Here is a 21,362-nt window from a genome sequence, read left to right as displayed (position 1 = left end):
TAAGAAATAAAAAATAATAGTAGAGATATCGGAAACACCGATCGGCTGGATATACAGCTCATTGCATGGGCACCTGGAAATGACTGAGGCAGAGAACAGGTATTTCAAATCCAAAGCAGAAATGGGAGAGCTGAGGAAGACAATCCACTGTCACTGCAGGATTGGGCCTGTGCGGGGTGACTGAGTGGCTCAGGTCCCCTCCCCGTGGCTGACAGCCACCAGCACCAACCCAGCAGTTAGGAAAAAGTCGTTTATATCACTCCTTTCAAGAAAACGTGGTGGGACACTGAAGAAATTCAATCCCCAACCTAAAATTTACTGCATCTGTGGCTCATGTTTTTTAATCTGCTGAGGGGCTGCTGGAATCTGTAAAGGCGTGAATGTGGGATTGCTTTTCTTCCTTCAGTTTTTAAAAACAAATCTACCTCCCCCTTTTCAATCTAGCCCCTAAAGCCTTGCACTTGATCACCAACGGGATGCCACCAGTTCGGGAGCAGAATTTGGGGGCCTCCCGCAGGAACTTTTCAGGGGAAAAACCCCGAGAACCCCCTGCACGTTGTTAGCCCGGCAGTGGGACCGTGGAGTGAGTGGGCTTCAGCTCTCTGATCCCAAATCCTAGGGGCTGGTGGAAAGCAGGGAATAAAACCCACTTCAGCACCGCAGGCGGAACAGCAGCCGGAGGAGCACGGCGCTGCCGCCGGCCGGCCCCGCAGCCCCGGCGGCTGCGGCCGGGCAGCGGGATGCGCGGGGAACCGGGGGCTGCCCGAACCACGGGGAATCGTTGGCACCTTCCCTCTTCCTTTCTGTGAGGGCTGGCTGCTTGCTGGTAGTGTTGCAGTGGCCAGCGCACATCCTTAGGAGCGGCTCCTTCCAGCAGCTCGGCGCAGAGCCGGCTGTCGGGAGCCGGCGGTGCGACGGGTCGCGACGGTGAAATCGCTTCGCTACCGACTGGCGGAGTTAAACGCGGGGGTAGCGACCACCCCATCGACCCCGCAAGGGCGGAACAGCTCACATCTGCTCCTCCTCAGTCCGACACAAACAAGGGGGTTTTGCGCCTTATTTATTTTTTCCTTTTGTTTATTTTTTACTTTTGTTTTGTTTTGGTTTTTTTTCTGCCGCTTCCAGCACCCGAGACCCAGGGCGGCCGCAGAGGAGCACCGGATCCCGCAGCCTCCAAGAGCGGGGTCCATCCTTCCGCATGGTGCCTGCCCGGCCGGTTATTCCTCGGTTATGCTTTTCTGCGAAAAGCGAAGGGGAAAAAGAAAAAAAAACCAAAACAACAACCCACTCCAAAAAAACCCAAACACCAAACCAACCCCTAGTAAATAATAATAGAAGAAGCAAGCGCAGCAACTTGCTTTAAGCGGAGGGCGGTAGGACCAGGGAGCGTAGCCCCCCGGGAAGGAAGGTAGCGGAGGGAGGGCAGGCGGGCACCGGCAGGTCTCGCAGCTCCCCGGGGGTACCGGCGGGTCCGGCGGCGGCGGACGTGAAAGTCCCCTTTAAGTTTCCATAGAGAGGCCTCCGGGTGTCACATGATGGACATGATATAACGAAACAACATCGTGGGGAGGGACGGAGGGAAGCAGTGGGGGAGCCCAGAGAGGCGGCGGTGCCCCCCGACCCGCCCGCCCCGGCTGCACCTGTCTCGGCGCGCCGGGAGCGCGGTGTCCGCCCCGCTGATGGGGCTGCGGGCGGCACCTTCCCCCGGGGAGGAGGAGAAGGAGGAGGAGGAGGAGAAGGAGGCGAGCCCGTGGCGGAGGTAAGTTACCGGCGGGACCGGGGCGGGGGGCGCGGGGCGCGGGCGCGGTGTGTGCGCGGAGAGGATGCGGGGTGTGTGTGCGCGGGGTGTCTGCGGTGTCCCCGCGGAGCTCCGGGCGTGTGCGCGCCCTCCCGCCCTCCATGTCCGCATTCCAGCTCATGTTGCGCAGATAAAATTCAAACTTGAGGTAAACACAAGCGGCGTGGGGGGGGCGGACGGGGAACTGGGGGGGAGGGAGGCTCGCTCCATCCCGGCTTCATCCCGGTTCCATCCCGGCTCCTGCCGCCCCCTCCCCGCCGCTCCCCCCGCTCCGCACCCGCGGAGCCCCCGCGCACCTGGGGGAGCGCCGGCACCGCGCTGCTTTCCCTGGGGAGAAAGAGCCGAGCGTCCCTTTCCCCGCACCCCCGGTAAGACACGGCGGGTCGGGGACGGGGGGGGAAGCGCGGCGCGGCAGGTGCGCGGGGTGCTGTCGCGACATGGCGGGGGGGGGTGCATGTGCGTCGCGACATGGGGGAAGCAGCCAAGTGACAGCGCGAGTGGCGGGGGGGAAAAAGGACGGGGCAGCGCCGCGTTGTTTTCCTCGGTACTGCGTGGGTATCCCAAATAGAGCGGGAATAACAGCGGTGCCCCCCCTCGCCCCCCGATCCCGCTTTTCTCCATACGCATTTCCAAGTGCGTATGGAGAAAACAAGATGCGGAGCGGGGCGGGCGGGGGGGGGGAGGCGGGGAGGGCCGCACTGCCGTTCGCAGCCCCGGTCCGTGACACAGGCGGTGCCGCCGCGGGGATATTTAAGCGTTTCCTCGCAGGGCGATGATGGAGGCGGCCGAGGGTGCCCCACAGGTGGGTGCGTGTAGGGAGAGGGGCCGAAGCGCTGGTCGTGTGGGGAGCACCAGAGCGGTCCCGCACTCCGCGGACTCGCGGCGGGAGGCGCTGCCGGGGCTGGGAGCGAAGTGGGGTGCGGGGACAAGACGTAGCAGCCGCGGGTTGCTGAGTGGCGCAGCTCCGGGCGCCGCGAGCGGTGCGGGGGTGACGGCGGTGCCGCCATGGCGGGTGTGAGGGAGCGGCGCCCTCAGGGGGGTCCCGGCGGCCCCGCCGAGGGCGGGAAAAGCGCGCGCGGCCCCCGCCTGGCGCCTCCTCGGCACTGCACCAAGGCGGCGGGCCGGGATGGGGGGGCGCAGGGGAGGGAGGTGGCGGCCACGCCCACCGCGCCCCCCCGCCGGCCAATCGCCGGGGGCGGCGCGGCGGGGACACGCCCCCCTGGCGCGCGCTGCGCTCTCCCGACCAATCGCAGCGCAGCTCGGCCCCCCCTCCATCGCCCCTCTTCGCCCACCCGCCTGTTTGTTACGGTCGGGGCCACGTGCCGGCGCCTCGGGCCGGTCACGTGGCCACGGGGCCGGTGGGTCTGACGGGGACCGTGGGGATCTGACGGGGACCATGGGGTCTGCAGCTTTCCTGTCGTTGGAGGGGTCTGATAGGGACCTGGAGACGTCCTGCCTCTGGGATCTGATAGGGTGACATTGGGGGGCCTGGAGTCCTCATGTCCAGGGAGGAGTCTGACTGGGAACAGGAGTGTCTGGAGCTGCCCTGTCTGTGGGGTTCTGATGGGGCAGGAGTGTCTGGAGTTGCCTTGTCTGTGGGGTCTGATGGGGCAGGAGTGTCTGGAGCTGCCATCTGTGGGGTCTGATGGGGACTGGCTGCCAGCCTGGGAGGAGTCTGAAGCCCCCCTGCCCAAAGGAGTCTGACTGGGCCTGGCTCTGGCTACTCACGCAGGGAGCCTGAATATCCCCTGTCCAGGGAATGTGGCCTGGACCCTCTTGCCATTGCCCTCAGGCCCTTGCTCAGCACCAGTGTGCATTCGGCATTCGGCCCTGGCCCCATTAAACCTTCTCTGAAGGGCCTGTCCCTGGCTGTTGTTCCTGTCATGGCCGAGCCGTGACAGCCTGTCCGTGGCTGGCTCTGGCCTCCAGAGAGGGAGGTGTTTCTCTCCCGAGAAGAGCTGTTTATGCCCAGTGATTTTTTTTTTTTTTCTTCCCATTTCTTTCCCCTCCCTCTGTGCTCTCCTGCGTAAGCCACAGCAGCAGCTCGGTGTCTGCCCAGCCCGGCAGTGTTACGGCATGGCTCTTATGTAGGTGAAGCTGGGGAACGCTGTAAGGATCATGTGGAGCTCTCAGTCTCCTGAGCCTGGAGCTTTGAGCCTATTTATAGGTGGGTTGGGCAGCGTTCCGTGTTGAAGGACTTGTTCCGCGTTCGAATCCTTGGCAAACGAGGCGTCTTAAAACGATGGTGTTTTGTTTGGGGTGGTTGTTCGTGGGAACAGGGTTTTATGAAACCGTCTGGGGCACTCTGGGTTGTTAGTAGGTTATGTGGAGAAAGGTGAGTCAGTTTGGAGTTAAGGAACGTGATGCCATTTTAATGGCAACTTCTCGGGTGGCAGAGCAAACAGTAAGAGGATACTCGGTTCTAGATCAGCAGCTTTCGGCTTTGCAGGCAGTGGACAACTCAGGGTCAGTGGGAAGCCACAGAGGGAAGGACATAGTGTTTTCTGTAGGCTTGTGCTCATTATACTGTTTTCTGTACTGCTGAAGATTTTGTGGCTGACAAGCTTAAAAAAAATGGAAATCCACTATTCTAGATCCCTGAGATGTTTTGGTTTAGAATAAGTGGAGGAGGGGGTGGGAAAAAAACCCCTCAGCTGTGTGTTCTGTTGTGTACATTTCTATTGTACAGCTTAAAAATGTAAAATTCAGTGTATTTTTAAGAGTTACATAACCTTCGGTAACGTGGTGAGTCTCAAGTAGCCTTCAAGAGTTAAATAACAGCAGATCAACGAGACTGGGTCGAGAGGAGGAAGGAGGATTTTATAATGGTGAGGACTGTACACACGATATTTAGAACTGCTTTAGTGTTGCACTAGAAACGAGTCTGATTAGAAGGAGAAGGATTTTAATACCCTATAAATACAGAGCATGAGAAGGAGGATGGAAAGATGAGGTTTGCAGTTTTATGCTAGTCTAGTCCGGTAAATGGATCAGTAATAGTTTATGATACTTCACGTTCTTCGGCTTCTCTTCCATCTGGACAATTTTTTACAATCTGAAATGGTGAGAACTTCCAGATATTGACCACTGTGGGTGAGGGAGGAAATCTGACCTTAAAGTCCCAAGAAATTACAGAAAGGAGTGAGGGGCACTGTAGTGGTGAAAGAACTGGGGTGGTGACACATGTCCTGAGAGAGAGCTGGTGCGCTGTGTTGCTTACAGGAGTAATTTGACACGGTGTTACCTACAGAAAGATGTTTACTCAGCCGGGGTGGTTCGTGCCGGCATATCCATGTTATCTTTTGTATTTTGAGAGTGGGGAAAGAGCCCTGCCTTAACAGAGGAAATTGCTGGGGAGCAGTTGACGTGCTGGAGATGTGAGGATACCTGGAGATGCGCAGCGTGCCAGCGCCTCAGAATTCGGAGTGTATGTGGAAGTGCTGGCATGGAATTAATGCACCAGGAAATTGCTTTCTCTGTTTTTGTTGGTGAGATGCAGTTAACATAAAACAAGCCCTTTGGATCCAGTATCCCATTTCTCTTTAATATAACTATGATCATTTATCTTCTCAGGCGGCGAGAAGGGGGGAAAAAAACCCAGTTTTGTTTTGTAACTTAGTTCACCTTCACTTCATTTGTTGTCAGCTCATGACAAGGCACAACGTGTGCTGCACACTCTGTTCCACTGAGCTGTTTTGGTGACGAAAACAACGTATATGAGAAAAAGAGCTATGAAAAATAGGTGTTATGCTGGTTCTTTCTACTTTTTATGCAAACAATCCCCATTTTTCTCTGAAGTACTGAGAAAGTGTCATATTAGGGTCTTATGCCTTGTCAGTTTCGGTGGCAAAAAGGTCACTGTTTTAGTTGTCACAAGTATTCAAAATGCAACTGAAAAGAAAATATTTCAATTAGTGTTTGTATTGGTTTTGCAGTAGGAAGTAAAATCTTTCTTCAGTTTTATTAAGAAGGGAAATTGTCAACTTACTTTAAAAATATGTTCATTTATGCTGTATTAGTCTGTTATATTGTTAAAATAAGAGGATTTCTTTCATCCAGGCTAGATTTTAATTGCTGTAATCACGTGTTTACTATATTTCTTTTATATTTATCGATGAAAACACAGAGTCATGGTTTTCTGACCTCATGTATAACATGACCAGCTGTAGTTCATGCCGTGTTTGCACGGTGTTTTCCCGTAAACATCTTGCTCCTGGAATTATTGGTAGCACAAGAATATAAGCTTGAAAATACTGTCACATAAAGGGTTAGAGCACTTACAAACAGGAATGCTGAAATTCAAGGCTTAAAAAAAAAAAAAAAAAAAAAGCAACCTCTCCCCAGCAGTTCTTTCAAGTGAGTTTGATGATAATTTTGGATCCCGACTCGTGGTTTTCTAAATGGCTGGAGATGGAATTAATGGGACTGCAACTCTTTGTCATGAATTTCAGCATAAACAATATTTTTCTTTCTGCTTTGGATTTCATGCAAATACAGTGAAAAATCCCCTGTCCTTTTCCAGTCCTTCAGGATGCTGCACCTCAGCCAGCAGACGAAGTGTTGTTGTCTAACAGCGAGGCTGGAAATGGGAGTTGTTTGTGCTGAGTTTTACCCTTACCAAGGTCAGAGATTTCATCCTTCCGTAGATTCCTGATCTGGGAATTTAACACTTGCAGTGAGTCCTGGTTTTGGAATTTTCATGAACTTCTTTGAGCCCTGGCAGGAATTTAAACATCCCCATGTTGTGCTTCTTCCCAAACGTAAGTTTGGAAATGCCTGAAGTAGTGACGTCTGTGGGGCAGAAATATTAATCAGGGCAATAAAGCAGTCAAGCTGAAAATCCAGGTTTCTTACATGAAACTGATTTAATTGGCAGGACAAAAAAAAAAGGTGGTAATTGTAATAATATTCCTGTTTAAAATAATTTTGGCCAATATGGGCAGTGAAGTTCTCTTCTGACAGTGGTTTATGATTTGTGGGAAGTAATTTGGATGAGGAGAAATGGTCCTACTCTGTCTCATAGTGGGCTGAATTTCAGTGTACTGTTACTTCAGAATTAGTCTTTCATAATTAAGAAGTATTAGTGAGCCCATGGTAAATGTTTTGGGTTTGTTTTTTGTTTTTTTTTTTCCCCAATTCTTACTATGACAGACGTCTCTTACTAAAATATAAGCAAAGGAAACTGAGAAACAAATGGTTTAGAGGGCATTTATAACATCACTTGTAAGCCTTGATTTTACAAACACTCCTCTGAATGTGTCTTGTGTAAGGAGCAGGTCCTATTAGGGAACGTAAATTGGGCAATTGTGTAGAAAATCAGCAGAGTTGGTAAATTCTGAAGCCATCATCCTGTTTTTTCTGTCCTATATTTCAAATCCTTGCTCTTATTCAGCCAAGCCCATGTTGTGCTTACATGTGCAGAGTGCTGAACAGTAGCCTCATCTAAACAAAAAACTTGTGATTTCAGCCTGCCAGTAATAGTGACGTGACGTTATTATTTATTTTCATTTATTTTATTTTTCATTTGTGTCATCTTGCCAATTATCAGAAGCAGCAATTAGTTGTCAGGGGCAGGGGGGAAGGTGAGATGAACAGGATGGGGAGAGGGAAACCTAGGAAACCTAGCTAGGAAAATTTAGCTATTTCTGCCCCAATTTACCTGTGAGCTGCGCCGAGATGTACCAATTTCAGTGTGGAGCCTGAATGTAATGATTGTCAGCTTTTTTTGTAATGATTATCAGCTTGGGCTGAACATCATCCACAGAACTTCTCCTGGTACAGGTCGAGCAAGTTTGGATCTCTCTGCAAAATATCCCTTGAATTTGGGCTAATTATTTTTCATCTGTGTTGTCATTGGGTATATTTTTTTGGTAGCTTTCAGATTTTCAGAAAAGCAAGATGATTTTTGTGTTCATTTAATAGCATCGTGTATGGAATACCCTAAAATGTGCTGTTTTGAGTAATACCTGCATTATGCACAGGTTGCTGAATTTTAACACATCTGTAGTAGCTTCTCGAGGCGCTTGTGCAAAAATTGAGTTGTAAAATGAAGGCAGGTGCTGGCCTTGAATAAATTCCAGTGTGCTGAGGAAACAAGGGAAAATCAAACTGGGATTCAGAAAGAAAACAAGCATTTGCCTGGGTTTTACGCTGATGATTATTTACATCAGCACAGGAAGGTGTTTACCGGTGATCAGGTGCTGGTGAGACGTGTCAGAAGCAGGAGGGATCCTTGTGTTTGGATTTTTGGAACTTGGGAGATTTCTTGCTACGCAGCAGCTCATGTGAGCAGCTGTCAGGTCTCCTGGGAGGGAGATGAAGCCTCCAGCCACCGTGTTTACTTCCAGCAGGAGGAGGAAAAGGACATTTCTGGCTATTATCTGCGTGTGTTTTGTAAACTGAAAGCACTGTTAATGCTCTCGGAGCAGGGTGTAGTTGCTGTATCATTCTGCAGTGTCGTTCTCCACCCCTTTTTATTTATTTATTTTAAATTTTAGCATAACTTCAGTGTTCATCTTTCAACATCTGCTGGGTATTGATGGATCGTCTGTAGCTCTTGGGAGATCCTTAACATCCTAATTTCTCTGGCTTCGTGGCAGTGCTCAAGGACCCTGGAGCAATCGGGATTACATTTATGGCATTGATAGGAGAGCAGGATCCCAAATCTGGGAAGCAGCAGGTATATTTTTCGCTCTGTAAAAACGCGAGGACAGGAAATACGTCTGGAGGAGAAGCCTCGGCGGAGCGGCAGCGTTCAGAGCCCGCAGCGTGCGGTGCTGCGTGTGCTCCGAGGCAGATGTCGGCGGTGCCTCGGCTCCATGGAATACTCCGCTTCTTCCCAGGCGATTTTTCCAGCGTTGCCCTCTGCCGGAGGAGACCCGCAGCGCCAGGGATTGCTGTGTGGGCTCCCTGGATAGAGTCCTTGGCACTTGGCACTTCTTAGCAGCTCGGGTTCCAAGAGCCCACCTTCCTCCTGGAGCTGCAGCAGGGGCCCCTGTTGCAGCCAGAGCTGCTGATTCCTGTTCTTCCCTCCTCATCCCTCTCCGTGGGCATCTGTTCAGGGAAGCTGGTGGTTGTTTGGATAAACTGAAAGCCAAACAGTGGGTCCAGCATTATGGGATCAGCTGTTTTTCCAAAGGTTATTGTCCAGGAACCGCGACTAATTCTGGTTGTGCACATTTCCCATAAAACAATTTGAATCTTTGGATCATTAGTCCTGTCTGGCTTTGCAGATCCAGACGCTTTTAAGACAATATTGATGTAAAAATCAGTATTTTGAATGTAAATACACTTCAATTTGGTTTAAAATTGTTTGGTGTTGACACAATATGGAACAATAATAAGGCTGGAGCAATTAAATGTACAAAATTTCACTAACATTGACTTTATCTGCTGCTCCGATCAGCCTGTACTATAGCACAGCTATATGTTGTGGGTTTTCTTTGTTTTGGGGTGGTTTTTTTCTTGGTTTAGTTTTTGTCATTTGTCCACTTTTTTTGTGGTTTGTATTTTTTTTTTTTTTGTCCTTGGGGGGTTGTTTTTGTGTTTTGTTATTATTTTATTAATAATAATCATTATCCTTGGGGGGGGGGAGAATTTTTTTTTCCTTTGTGTTTTTGTGGTTTAGGAAGAGGCCGTCTTTTTGGTTTCCAAGAAACTGCAGGTTTCATGTATTGCTGGTATTGATGTTTAAAGGAGTTAAGCAGGGCAGAGCTCAGCTATACTGTTTCAGTGGGAGTTGAGTGGGGACCTCTGTTCTCCCAGTCCTTGTTAACGGAAGTGCTGACATTCACGGGGAAGTCCTTGTTGAGTATTGGAGAGGAAAAAAGGCAGAGATGGTGACTGTGGAGAAGTAACTGGGAATTGTGAGCTGAAATGCTATTTATTGAATAAAACAGAATTCCTCAAAAGCGGTATTACTTCAGCAGTGAATGAGTCATGTCTATAAGCAGCAATAATTTGTACTGGAGACCAAAATTGTGTAATACAGTGGGGGGAAAATGCTGGTAGGGACGTTTGATAGGTTAACCCAGGCCTCCAGCATTGTGATGGGAGAGCAGCATCTGTCAGAGCACTCTTTCAATTACAGAAGCATGAAAATAGATCCTCATGGTGCAGCCTGGATGGCAGGATCCAGCCCTTCACTACTACGCAGATGTGCAGGATGATTCCTGCAGCAGATTTCAGGCTCCAAATTGGAACTCTCATTGCTCTGTTTTTCAGCTTTTTTGTGCCCTTCCCCCTTTCCAGGATATATTGCAATCCCTGGTTGTTTAAAGACCAGTGGTTTCAAAAACAAACCCTTGTAGCCTTTTCCTGTGAAGCAAATGTTGTGTTCCTGTGGGTAAAGTTACTACTCTAAGATGGTTTACGGAAGATTATTCTCCTGGTTGCCTGGATCAGGTAAATACTAGAAACATAATTTGTCATGTCTAATGTTCTCCTGGTTAAGTCCTCCGTAGGATATATCTGGTTGTATTTATCCCTTTTGTTGATGTTCTCTTTTGCAATTACAAAGTACTACTATATCATGAGCAGGTTTAATTCTGTTCCAGATGCTATGGGCTGATAAAGTGCTAATGCGTCTTCTGGCAGTTTCTTGTGAGATCAGTTTCCATGAAAAAATTGTATTTACCCCAAGTCAAGCCTGCTTTGGAGCACAGGTTTGTGATGCATGTACAATTCCTGGTAGACAAGGATTATAATTTATGTCTTTCTACTTCTACTACTTCAGAAAAATCTCCCTGAGTAGATAAAAACTCTAAGTCAGCTCTGAGACTTTCAGATGCAGTCTCTTTGGTAGCTGTGTCAATATTAATTACTGTATGGCTCTGATGGTACCTATAAAGTGACACCTCTTCTGGCCTGCAACATTTCTCCTGGGCAAACTATGCTTGGCTTATTTAGTTTTTCTATTTGATACATAAATCTTAGCAAAGATCTTGAACAACACTGTTGAGCTGTTCATTTTTCTTTCTGGTAATGCGGACAGATAGGCATCGTGTTTTTTGAAAGAGATTCCAGTGATTGCTTCCTAGTTAACGATTTTTCCCTTGAAATGTTCCTCCATGGTTGTGCCTGCAGTTAGTGTCCATGCTAGGTCTTGTTTTCAGGCTGCTGCTGCCTTGCAGGAAGCAAAAATGAGGTGACTAAGTCTGTCCTTTCCCTCCCAGTGGCATTCATGATTCGTCTGTTTTCTTCAGTTGTTTTTCTGCTTTTCCTGCAACAAGAGGAGACTTTGCCTCATTCCTGAGTGACGGGTTATCTTTGCGGTTTGTTGATTCTGGATATGCAAAGAAAGAATCTGCAAGAGCAGAAATTCCAGCAGGGAAGGACAGCAGTAGGGAGGTTCTCTTCGTCTAGTAGCAGTCAGACTCCTAAGATCAGCTTTCCACCCTGACCCTGTGTTTTGTTCCATTCTGCCCATCATTGTCACCAGGTATCCAAAGCATAGGGATGGGCAAAATTCATCCTGGGCTCCCAGCACTGCTTAAGGCAATGTTTCTGTGGATTGCAGCAGTGTGGTTCATGACTTAGAGGTTTCTGGAGTGACGACTGGGATTGTGGAGTCATAGAATGGTTTTGGTCGGCAAGGACCTTAAAGATTCATCCAGTGCCACCCCTGCCATGGGCAGGGACACCCTCCATTATCCCAGGTTGTTCCAAAGCCCATCCAGCCTGGCCTTGGACATTTCAGGGATCCAGGGGCAGCCACAGCTTCTCTGGGCAGTCTGTGCCAGGGGCCTCAGCACCCTCACAGGGAAGAATTTCTTCCTATAAGATAATAATTCCAGTTTTTTTCTCTAGACCAGGGCCCGTCAGTGAAGACTTCCCATCCTGTGGTTGTAAGGTATGTTTTCCTGGCATCTTCGCTGTGTGTGCTAGATGGGTGAAAGTTTCCAGGATACTTCCTTTTAAGAATGATTTTGTAGCAGCCTTTCTTTGCAGAACTGACTTCAGAATGAATTTCCCTGCTAGCATTTAGTTTAAAATGGATGAAGATTATAAATACTTGTTTTTTCAGCTAATCTTACTCAGCTGACCCCTCTACGTCTGCATTCTGTGTCTCTCAAGGGTTCTGTTAAATAGTATTTATATTAATAGTACCATCTACTGCCGAATTCCTCCTGTGGTTTATAAGAGCATATTTAAGTATTACATTATGTTAACCAGCTTCACTGGTAGCTTGGAATTCAAGCTGTTTGAATTTGCAGTTCTGCTGCTAAGTCACTCATCCCCTGTGAATGTTGTAAATAGGATTTAGACCTGTAGAGAAGGAGGCCTGGGCAGCAGGGGCTGGGATTCCCCAGCACTGCAGGGAAAGGGGATGTCCAGAGATGCATCCACAACCACCTTTGCTCCTGAGGAATTTGGTGTGTGTTGGCCAGTGTCCCCAGCACTGAGGGCATGGCAGAGGAGGTAGGGAGGGAATTCTCTGTGAGAATCTGTGATGACTGTGAGCATCAGTTCTGAAAGTATGGAAGCACAGAACCCCTGGCTGGGTAAGATTTAAAAATCAGAGGCTGTGAAGAAGAGACAGGTGGCTAATATAGGGAGATCAGAGTAAACTCATAAAATCATTCAGATTGGAAAAGACCTTTAAGATTGAGTCCAGCCATTAACCCAGCACTGCCAAGTCCACAGCTTAATATAAAAAGTCAAACAAAACTGTTTCCTCTGTACACAAAAATCAAATCTGAAGAGTTCATTGGACTTCTCTATATTGCATCTGCTTATTACTAATTCATGGTCCTAATACATACTATTAGGCATTTTTGCTAACTTAAGGGGCCTATCAATTGACTTTTATAAACTCTGTGTTTCATTATTATATAATTGTGGTATTACCTATGTCTTGGTGGGGAAGATGGCTTTGTATCCATCTGGGAAGATGTCATCCCGTGCTCAGCTCCAAGTTAAGGCAGCAGTTCTGAGGCTCCCACCTTTGCTGTCTCATCTTCCTGCATGTTGGATTTCCACTGGGATCTTCCGTAATCCTTCCAGCTGGCTGTGCTTCCTGTTGATTTGCTTATTGCTCTTCCTAATGAGTGCTGGTGGTTGTATAAACACAGAAGGGTTTGATGCCTTTTATTGAAAGAAACTTGGAATTGATGGAGGAATTAACTTCAGGGATGTCAAGTGCTTGGAGCTGTGGCACAGAAGTTAGTTTAGGAATATTGCATGGATCTTAAATTTAGATTTCATGGAAAGATACATCTTTGTGTTACAGTAGATTAATGTGTTGGCCAAGGATAATGCTGGCTTTTGAAGAGCTTATCTTCAGATGTTTAAAAATCTGTTCTTGTGTTTTACCATAAACTGATGTGGTCCAGCAGTCATCTGGCTCACGTACTGGAAATATTTTGTTTTTCTTTTAACATGACTCATTACCATGCATTTGTAACTATGGTTATTTTCTCTTAAAGGATTTGTTCTGCCCTTTAATTATCATGTTTTGGGGCATTCAGGTTTGACTTATTACCAACGTGGAAATTCCTCCAGGGACAGCTAGCTTCCAAAGAAATGTTTTAGGCTGCTTGCCCATAAAATTAGTCCTCTTACTACTTCTCTGTTAGTCTGGAGCTTCAGTGAGGTTATGTTGCCCTAGTGCACGTGTGAATCTTACAACTTATTTAAGGTGTAAAAAGTGTTGCTTTTGATGTGTTTTGGGGAGAGTTCAGCTGCTGGAGATCTCTCACTTGCTCAGTAGCAGTGGTGTGTGTTTGTACTGATGAAATAACAAGTGAACAATAGTGGCAGATGTTATTACTGATCATTTGGACTTGAAAAAAAATGAGGAAACATTGTCCATGTATTCCTGTTCTCACTAAGGTATTCCATTAATAGCTAGTGACCATTTCCCTTTCTTCTTGCATTATTACGTATCTTCTTGTGGTTTCTCTAAGTTTTTTGTTTTTTTTTTTTGTTTTTTTTTTTGGTCAGAGAATTAGACTGTCTGGTTTTGTTTGCTTTCTGAAGGATGATCTTGCAGTTCCTGTTCATTTTTTTATTGCTGAAGAGGATATTTTAGATAGCAGAACTTCTGATTGGGTCAGTTTTGTTCATTATTTCTTCAGTATTGGATAATTCTCTTTCCTTACCTTGGTTTCTTGTCTAAGATACTTATTGCTGATGGTGTTTGTGATATTCCTGCAGAATTAATGCTAACTGCTAGTAAGAATATTGAACTGGAAATGGTTTCCTAGGATTCTGAGTCTTGTCATTTGATATAGGAAGCCTGATGTTGCATAATTGCTATATAATTTGTACTTTAAAATAATCAAACTCCATCTTAAGGACAGGGTTTTTTACTTCCATTATTGGAATTAAAAGAAAGATACCAATTTTCAGAGCATCCAGGATCTTGAAAGTCTTCTAATTGCCAGCCTAACATTTTGATGAGCCATTTCATGCTCACTTTTTAACGATAATTGCAGAGTTTGCCTTATGCCTCTTTGCTAGTATTTATTACTCCATTGCTTTTATGACCAGGAATTACATCAGTTACTACCTTTCCAGTCAGGTAAGCAAACAAAGCCTCTAGTCTGTGTTCAGTATTGAATTTTCCATTCCCCTGACTGCCCCAAACTCTGCCTGCTCTGCATTCTTGGCTCAGCTCAGAGCTGGCGTTGCACCTTGGTTTGCCTGCAGCTAGCACAGTTAAACCAGCATGGGACACAGTGTCCCTGAGGATCGCTGTATTCCTCTAGAACGTCTGTGGTGAGTTCAGCCTGCTGTGCTGTGCTCTGACGTGCAGTTGGAATCGTTCATCAAAGCACAAACATGATTTAAGGAATTATTCTTAATCGTCTTGCTGTTGTTTGCTGCAGCTGAGGCTGCACGAAATGAGTGCTCGGCTCGCCCTCCATTTCCTGTCTCAGAAACCTCATGGTCCTGCCTTTCATTTTGGAGCTGGGGCTCCTGTGTTGTTTCCCAGTGTGGAGGCTGCAGGTGCTGCTTCTCCTCTCTGCACTCAGCTGATTCCTGCATTGAATGCTTGAACACAAACCACGGATGGAGCAGAGGACGGCAGAGCAGGAGCTTGTCCAGCCAGGGGTTCTTCGGTTCTGAGAGGCAGCAAGAACTGGCACCTGTTGTCCTATGGCTGCTGACACTGATCTTGGCTGAGAAATGAGAGTTCCAGGTCTAAGGCTATGGCTAGTGGTCAGGCAATGTCCTTTTTGCTTTGGGGTTTGTTGGTTGTTTTTTTTTTTCCTCTTAAATTCGCAGTGAAACAGGCCAGGTCAATCTGCCAAGCACAGAACTTGCAGTTGCAAGGTAGAGCTTAACCGTCTGCTACCATTCCTGCTACCTAAAACCACCTTTCTTTCCATGCCACAGTGTGAATCCAGTTCCCTTAAGCAGGGCACGCACAAAAATTAGGTGAATTTTCCAGGCAGCCATAAATTGGGGTCAGGGTTGCTTTATTTAGCAGGTGTGTCACTCTGATGACCCACGGCCATGCAGTAATGGGCTAGGATTTTTCCTCCTTCATCGTTTCCAAATTAAGGAGCTGTTCACCTGATGGGAATATGTATTTTACCCAGGTATCTGATTGTACATCTGCTGCTGTTGAAATTCATCCTACTTCTAATATTTAAGTCTATTTTTTAAGTTCTTTTTGTACAATGTCATGGTTCTCCTTTCCTAACCTAGTTTTATCAAAAGCCATAAAGAAAAGTGAAGATTACTAGTGGGGAGGAAAACCCCCCAAAATTTACTCCAAGCTGATAGATTTGTAATTCTGAGCATCTACATGTATCCACCAACCAAGGTCATGACTAATTACATGTGAAGAACTTAGTGCAACCCATGTGTTGAAAAAACTTGGATTTTTGTGTGTTCTCTTTTAGCAAGATTTAAAACATGTCCCAAGATACGTTTTGAAAAGTGGATGATGAGGTCCAATTCTTCTTGAAGGTGTTGCAGCTCACTTGGAAATACTCTGCTCAGTGAGGTAAACCAGACACATCCTGCAGATTTGAGGATGGAGAAATGTGCAGTGATCTTCCAATCAGTGATAAAAGAGCTTATAAGAGAGTGGTTACATTTTTGTGTTACTTGGGTAGAAATAAGGTAGGCTTGAAATCCAAATACTTGGCTAAGTTCTTTAAAGGAGAAACAGCACAGAATGGAGAAAGGATTAAACCTGCTTTAAAAGATGGGAAGATAAATAGAACCTGAAAGCCACTGTAACACTTGTCAAACAATGATAAATAAATATCAAATAGTCTTTGGTCAATTCAAATCAGAAATAGAATGGGGAAGCACAGCTCTCATTGCAGGTGATAGCATTTAACAGTTGGTTCTGTCCTTTGTAAGGAGGAGGAAAGGCAGGATAATTAATGGATATGATGGTTTAGAAGGTAGGTAAGAAGTAGAGACAGGTAGTTTCGGAAGGGAAGGAAAAGGGTGGGTTGGTAGTGAATATATGGATTTTTGGTGCTTGGCGTGGCTATGAGGGGTCACATCATCTGCATATTGGGGCTTGGCACAATGGAGTTAATATTCAGAATGTAAGAAAATCGTTGAAAGGTTGTGATATTACAAAGATTTAATGGTGTTTCACTGCTTGGAGATGGCACAAATATTGCATTGATTTGTATTTTTAGACCTTTAAAGACCCTATTCCTTTGATCTGCAGTTTTCATAATTGGGAAGCATTGAGTGAACATGCTAAAAGAAAGTGGCAGGGAGAAAATACTGCTCTTTTTCATGTTGTAATTGTGTGGCGTTTACGTGAAGCTGTGATATCACTGGCTTCCGGTACAAGCTGCTTCCTGAAAACCTTCTTCTACATGGTACATCTAAAAATGTACTTCTTAGAAAAACTCAGCTGGTTTTTGTTTTTCCTTCTCGTGCTGCTGCTCGACCACCTGACTCTTGTTTTTACTCCAGAGCTTGTATAGCAGTGCAGGATGGTGATCCCTTGGGACGGAGGGTGATGCTGCAGAGGGCATAGGTTGTACTGGAGAAGGTACCATGGAGAAATTGGGTTCACAAAACCCAAACCAGGCAGTGGGAGCATGGAAACAACTTAAACACATAGTCTGACACATAGAAAGTATTGATAGTCTCAGGCTTTAGCAAACTGTGAGTCATACGTTCACAAGTGATGTCGTCAGGTTTGAAATAATGAGGTAAAACCGACATCAACAAAATCGCTCTGTGTTCCTCTTTTCCTGTTGATTTTCAAGTATGTGAAAAGCAATTAGTTACTTGCAAAACCAGTTGAAATGAAATATTTTTTTTTTGATGCAAAGTTTTCATGCTGTTGGTGGCTTCTAGACTTTTATGTTTGAGAATCATGGAATTGTTAGGCTTGGAAGAGACCTCTAAGACCGTGGAGCTCAACCATTCTCTCAGCACTGGCAAAAGAACCCCACGTTCTCAAATGACACATCCTCATGTCCTTTAAATCCCTGCACGGATGAGGACTCTGACACTAGCCTGGGCAGCCTGTTCTATTCCTTAACAACCCTTTTGGTGATTTTTTTTTTCCATAATATCCAACCTAAATCTCCCCTGGTGGAACTTGCAGCAGTTCCTTCTTGTCCTGTCTCTTGTTGCTCAGGAGATGGAAGTAGCCATCAAATATCTCTTTAAGACATGAAGGATTTGGCAATAATAAAAAAAACCCCAAGCATATATGTGTGTGTGTGTGTGAGATAAAGGAAACAGGCAGCCAAGCTTTATTACTCATCACATAGAACAGAGTTTTGGATTGTATGACATTTATAATGTAAAAGAGATGATTCCAACCAAAATGCGTTCTTTGAAGTGAAATATGGTCCTCTTAGAGCAATATAAATTAACTAAACTGTAGCAGGTCAGCATGTGTGGGAACCAGGAAAGATAAAAGGTGTGTCTGAAGGAAAAATGGGAATTCTGAACTTGGTTTAATAGAGTTATATCTGGGGTTTTTTTATTTTATTTTTTAAAACCAGATGAACTGAAATAATTCAAAAATACATGTATTTTTTAAAAATAAAAGTAAAATCCTATAATGCCTGGATGACATATTTGAGTAGAATATTTTTTTCTATTTTGTAGGGATTTTTTTCTTAATTAGCTAAAATACTACTTAAGGCTAATACCTGACCTGGCAGAATAAAGACTAGCTAGAACACCTTTAAAGGAGTGCTTTGATTTATAAATTATCTAGGTGTTGCAGTATATGAAAAAACAGACATTCTGCTGTGAAAATGAGTGTTTGAAAATGGTGTGTCAGTTTGAAGGTTGAAGATAAATGTGAATTTCTGGGGTTAGTAATACACTCATTTATTTCGAATCAGATTGTTTTGATGGCCATGCATAGTATACTGAAACCTGCCAGTCATCACAGAAGTCGTAACAATGGGAAATTCTTAAATACAAATAGTTCTTAAATTTACAAGCACTTTTAACAATACTGTGGTTTTAGCCAGTCATCCTGCTGTTTTATAACAGCTATAAACTCTATTTCCAGAAAGACACGCTGCCTGTCAACCTAAAGTTGGCAACATTCCTGTGAATTTCCATGGTAATTTTATCGGTAATTAACATTTGTCAATAGCTTGTCTGTCATAACCCTTACATGTCTCAAACTTCTTCTGCCTGTATGGCAGTGAGATTCCTAAAATTCAGCTTTGTGACTTTTGCCACCCCTGTAGAAAGAACCAGAGGTTTAAAGTCCCTCAGTGTGCCCGTGTTCACTGTTCTGTTGACATTGCATTTTTTTCCCTCTCATTGTGTGGCACCAATAAACTTGTAGCTGTGGCACCAATATCCTCATCTTCTGGTGTGTTTATTTTTTTATTCTGGGTCTTGGGGAGGATGCAGTGTGGTCATAAGAATTGCAGGTTATCCCAAAAAGTTGTACTGGCTTGAGGTCCAGTTGAACTTTTCAGTTCAGTCTGGTAGAGCCCTTGATGATTTTTACATTTCTCTGTAGGTTGGTGTTGTCATTCATCTGAAAGAATATGGGAATATCTCTTTAATTGTTTTTTGTCACTTCTTGAGTAAGTGCACGGTCACCTGACAGGTGGAAAAAAAACTCAAATAAAGTTCTTCTTTGTTCTGTTTTGGATGAAATGCAATAACCTGTGATAGAAAAGGGTTCAGATAAAGTGACCTAAAGCCTTTGGCCTGCAGAGCTGCAGTCTAGCTGCGTTGTAGAAATGAAACTGAAGTTAATGAATCTTCAGTAATGATCACATTACTTTGTGTTTGTGTTTATTCACATTTTAGAAGTTTTGTCTTTGGGTGGAGCTGGCACATAGACTTAGCTTAAAATTGTGTTGGAGCCACTTAGTTTTCTATGTTGCTTAAAAAGCTAAACCTTGAAGTACTTTGCACTTCATGTGTTCTTCTGAAACATTAAATTGTTTTATTGGTTCTACGTTTGCTGTGCGGTACTTAGTAGTTATCTTTGCATCTTGATTTTATCCCCAGTGAATATCTAGTGCTGAGCTTGTGGGAGCTTTAATTTGGGTGAGTAACAGTGAGCAGTATGTGGCTTGACAGCTGGAATTTCCCAAAATCAAGGCAAAATGAGGGAAATGAAGAGTTAAAGCAAGGACAGGAGCTCGCAGCAGCAGCAGATCAGTGCAGTTTCAGATACTTATCACTAGGAGGACACACAGACCGTGATATTAAGAAGCTAATTGTTTACCTTTTCCTATTAACAGGTTTGGTGCTGCAATATTTTATCTTGAACGGGAGCCATATATTAATGTGTTAATTATGATACTTTATTTTACTTGTAATTAGAAAGAGAAGGTTGTATAATGCACAAAACTGGAGTGTAATGACACGAGGAAATCTCCCGGGGATTATTTGTCGGTGAAGCAGACACGGATTCTCGAGGGCGTTCGTCCACCAGAAATAGGTGACATTTAGGTAGAAGTGATCCCTTTTTTTTACCATTTACTTTCCAGCTTTGTGGTGCAAGAATTCCTTACGCACCTTTCTGTGATGCGTTTGTGGTGTTTCCTGCTGGTCAGGACACTGCATGAGGTGGATCAGTGGCTGGGATTTGATACAGTGTTGGCTGTAATCTTCATTTAATCTGTTTGTGGTCTTTCACAGTGTTTGCAAATGGCTTTTCTTCTACTTGTCTATATGTGTTTACTTAGATTCTGATGTACAGTGTCTGTGTCAGGTTGAGTAATATGGAAATTAGTCTTAATTGATTTAAATAGTTTGTAGACTGCCCATGTTGCTGAGGCAAGCTGTTACCTAATAAAGACTTTGGAATCTGACTCTTTCAGTATAGAATCATTATTGATATCACACATGCAGACAAAGATGATAACTGAAGCATATGCTTCAAATAAAATGACACGAGAAAATGAAAAATGGTTTCAAATCTGAAGTTACTGAAGGATGCACAGAAATAACACCAGATGGAGAGAAAAAGAGAAACTAAGACAGAGATTATTAATAAGTGTGGTGTGTTGCTGTTGTATAGAATAGAATCCTACAGGCTTTCAGTGTGTAAGTCTTGTTAGTTTGGTTATAGTCTCTTTGCTGTGTAAAAGTGAAAATGCATCATTTCACTCCTCCAAAGTAATAATCCCTGAGGCTACAAGAACTGGCACAAGCCAGTTCTAAGTCACTTTTGAAAATGTACTAATTGTTTTGCCATGGTAGATGGTCAAGATTGAAGTGTATCTTCCTGAAAAATAATACATATGGAATTAATGTGATTTTATATCTCTGGCTTCATAAACTATCACTGGGAGACATTTTCATCAGTATTGAGACTTGTTTCTGTAGTTCCATTTCATCAGACTAAAAAGCAAACCACTGAATCTCCTTTTGATAAAAGACGTGGTCTGGAACTGTTTGCACAGTTGGCTTTGTCAAAATTCCTGTGTGGGAACACACTGGTTCACCTTCCCCTCAGTTTAATTTTTCATACATTTCTTTCATTTTTGCAGCAAATCCTGCATTTTACTTTTCCTGCAGGCTGCAGTTCTGTCCATTCGTTTGTATTCCCATCAGTTCAGTTGACTTTATCATTATTTTTCGTGGAATCAGTCTCTGCCTTTGAACAAAAACTTGGTGTTCTATAGGAGACCCTCAGTTGTTGGAAAACAAGGGTCCAGCTTGGTTCCAAACTCTTGAATCAAGTATCTGTTCTGACTTTGTGGACAAGGCTGAACACTCTGCAGATCTCGAGCTTCAGCCTCTTGGGTCAATTAATTCTTCAAAATTTGGGCTAAATAGTCAAGGGTTGTCTGAGCACCGTTTTATTTTCTGACCCTGCAGAGATTTTCTGTGTTTTGCAGAAATTTCTACAAGTCTGGAGTGTAGGACCTGACTCAGCAAAGTAATTCTTTTTATTTACTACAGAAGTTTTAATGACTGAGGCTTCTCAGTCTGTCTTTATGATTTTTAAAAAGATCTTTTAATTACTCATCCTAAAAATAGCCTGGACTAGTCTAAACAGTGATTGATGTGTGAGCAGAAACACTGTATAATGCCATTAGAGGTCTGCACTGCTTTTGTGAATGATCCAATTTGAATTTTGGAGAATTCTGAGCATGGAAGGGGAAGGGGAAAGATGAGGATCCTTTTT

The 21,362-nt window shown here is 44.9% G+C and overlaps 1 long non-coding RNA gene across 5 annotated transcripts in view; it reads left to right on the top strand.

The window, feature by feature from the left end:
* Nucleotides 1–1,002: 1,002 nt before the first annotated feature.
* LOC136361148 (uncharacterized) overlaps nt 1,003–21,362 on the top strand; it is a 92,049-nt gene continuing 71,689 nt past the window's right edge. The window contains exon 1 of one of the 5 annotated variants that reach the window (XR_010743582.1): nt 1,003–2,166. This is a non-coding gene — a long non-coding RNA (uncharacterized lncRNA). The remainder of the gene's footprint in view (nt 2,167–21,362) is intronic. The other 4 variants (XR_010743584.1, XR_010743586.1, XR_010743585.1 and 1 more) reach the window with 4 other exon arrangements.

The sequence above is a fragment of the Sylvia atricapilla genome, chromosome 5 (assembly GCF_009819655.1).
Source record: "Sylvia atricapilla isolate bSylAtr1 chromosome 5, bSylAtr1.pri, whole genome shotgun sequence".
NCBI lineage: Eukaryota > Metazoa > Chordata > Aves > Passeriformes > Sylviidae > Sylvia > Sylvia atricapilla.
The sequence above is the reverse complement of the archived record's forward strand: the minus strand, read 5'-3'. Positions and strand labels throughout refer to the sequence as shown.